Below are 2,876 nucleotides of genomic sequence, written 5' to 3'. Positions count from 1 at the left end.
CGAATAATTTTTTTTTATATTAAAAAGGGCTCCGGTTCGAGTCCGGCTAAGCCATTTCAAAACGAGAAATAAATTTAATCTCCAATGGTAGAAATGTCAATTCTGATCAATCAAAATATTTCCAATGTTTGGTTGTTATTTCAAGTTTAACGTAAGGGGTAAAACCGTACTTTCATCAGCTAGGTTTCTTCCTCCTCTTCTGTTCGCCAATGTTTTTTGTTATTTGGTCATCAAAGAAAGGGCTAAAACTATCTTTTCATATTCTGAGTTTCTTCTTCCTCCTGTTCCCATCTAATTGTGAAAAATCACTATAGTGAGAGGAACAACCAAAATGTGAGTTATGCAATAGTCAATGAACATTTTTTTTTAGAGTTAATCAAAGCTATTTTCCTCTTACTATAGTGATTTTTCACAATTAGATGGGAATAGGAGGAAGAAGAAACTCAAAATATGAAAACATAGTTTTAGCCCTTTCTTTGATGACCAAATAACAACAAACATTGGCGAAAGAAGAGGAGGAAGAAACCTAGCTGATGAAAGTACGGTTTTACCCCTTACGTTAAACTTGAAATAACAACCAAACATTGGAAATATTTTGATTGATCAGAATTGACATTTCTACCATTGGAGATTAAATTATTTCTCGTTTTGAAATGGCTTAGCCCGGACTCGAACCGGAGCCCTTTTTAATATAAAAAAAAATTATTCGTTTCGTGATGCCTTCGCCCGGACTTGAACCGGAGACCTTCAGTGTGTTAGACTGACGTGATAACCAACTACACCATGAAACCATCTATGTTTTTTGGGCAATAACTAATTATTTGTACAATGATCCAGATCGTATGGAGGTCAGAGTAATGCATTACTAGATAAGATGTAAACTGTAATGAACAGTATTAGAGAAATTAGTTCATTGCTTTTCGTAAGTTTAATTTATACTTTATATCTGCAATTCCTATATTCAAAATGGCTCTAAAATGGATCAGTCCTAAACCATCCTATATCAATTTTAGCATGTGAGAATGGAGGATATATGGTTAAGAAAAGACAGATAAAAATAAAAATCGATTCAGCCAGTTGAACAGTTCAAGATTCAAAAACAGAAAAAATATTGAGCGATACAAATTTTTCAAGCTATCTGATTAGACGAATCTATATTTAAAACAAATTTTTTGGTGAAGTAATTTTAATAACTACACAGGAAAACTTATTTAGCATTTTGCGTCATACATATTTGAATAATTGATATTAAAATATTAAAAATATATAAATTAATTGCATCAATTATTTTAAATAAATTTTTTTATCAACCTGTAAATAAAGTAGTTCAAGGAAAATCAAATCCCAAATTGAGGCACAAAAAACCTTTTTACATAATCGATGGACTCGGTTAGATTTCTTGTTAACTGATAACCAAAATGTGAGTTATGCAATAGTCAATGAACATTTTTTTTTAGAGTTAATCAAAGCTATTTTCCTCTTACTATAGTGATTTTTCACAATTAGATGGGAACAGGAGGAAGAAGAAACTCAAAATATGAAAAGATAGTTTTAGCCCTTTCTTTGATGACCAAATAACAACAAACATTGGCGAAAGAAGAGGAGGAAGAAACCTAGCTGATGAAAGTACGATTTTACCCCTTACGTTAAACTTGAAATAACAACCAAACATTGGAAATATTTTGATTGATCAGAATTGACATTTCTACCATTGGAGATTAAATTATTTCTCGTTTTGAAATGGCTTAGCCCGGACTCGAACCGGAGCCCTTTTTAATATAAAAAAAAATTATTCGTTTCGTGATGGCTTCGCCCGGACTTGAACCGGAGACCTTCAGTGTGTTAGACTGACGTGATAACCAACTACACCACGAAACCATCTATGTTTTTTGGGCAATAACTAATTATTTGTACAATGATCCAGATCGTATGGAGGTCAGAGTAATGCATTACTAGATAAGATGTAAACTGTAATGAACAGTATTAGAGAAATTAGTTCATTGCTTTTCGTAAGTTTAATTTATACTTTATATCTGCAACTCCTATATTCAAAATGGCTCTAAAATGGATCAGTCCTAAACCATCCTATATCAATTTTAGCATGTGAGAATGGAGGATATATGGTTAAGAAAAGACAGATAAAAATAAAAATCGATTCATCCAGTTGAACAGTTCAAGATTCAAAAACAGAAAAAATATTGAGCGATACAAATTTTTCAAGCTATCTGATTAGACGAATCTATTTTTAAAACAAATTTTTTGGTGAAGTAATTTTAATAACTACACAGGAAAACTAATTTAGCATTTTGCGTCATACATATTTGAATAATTGATATTAAAATATTAAAAATATATAAATTAATTGCATCAATTATTTTAAATAAATTTTTTTATCAACCTGTAAATAAAGTAGCACAAAGAAAATCAAATCCCAAATTGAGGCACAAAAAACCTTGTTACATAATCGATGGACTCGGTTAGATTTCTTGTTAACTGATAACCAAAATGTGAGTTATGCAATAGTCAATGAACATTTTTTTTTAGAGTTAATCAAAGCTATTTTCCTCTTACTATAGTGATTTTTCACAATTAGATGGGAACACGAGGAAGAAGAAACTCAAAATATGAAAAGATAGTTTTAGCCCTTTCTTTGATGACCAAATAACAACAAACATTGGCGAAAGAAGAGGAGGAAGAAACCTAGCTGATGAAAGTACGGTTTTACCCCTTACGTTAAACTTGAAATAACAACCAAACATTGGAAATATTTTGATTGATCAGAATTGACATTTCTACCATTGGAGATTAAATTATTTCTCGTTTTGAAATGGCTTAGCCCGGACTCGAACCGGAGCCCTTTTTAATATAAAAAAAAA

The 2,876-nt window shown here is 31.2% G+C and overlaps 2 non-coding genes across 2 annotated transcripts; both read right to left on the bottom strand.

The window, feature by feature from the left end:
* Positions 1–717: 717 nt before the first annotated feature.
* On the bottom strand, positions 718–791 carry TRNAV-AAC. Its single transcript has one exon. It is a non-coding gene; the product is annotated as a tRNA-Val (tRNA).
* A 1,013-nt stretch (positions 792–1,804) lies between these two features.
* Positions 1,805–1,878, bottom strand: TRNAV-AAC. The gene has a single exon. It is a non-coding gene; the product is annotated as a tRNA-Val (tRNA).
* Between the last annotated feature and the right edge of the window lie 998 nt (positions 1,879–2,876).

The sequence above is a fragment of the Ipomoea triloba genome, chromosome 2 (genome assembly GCF_003576645.1).
Source record: "Ipomoea triloba cultivar NCNSP0323 chromosome 2, ASM357664v1".
Classification (NCBI taxonomy): domain Eukaryota; kingdom Viridiplantae; phylum Streptophyta; class Magnoliopsida; order Solanales; family Convolvulaceae; genus Ipomoea; species Ipomoea triloba.
This window is presented reverse-complemented; position numbering and strand designations above follow the sequence as displayed.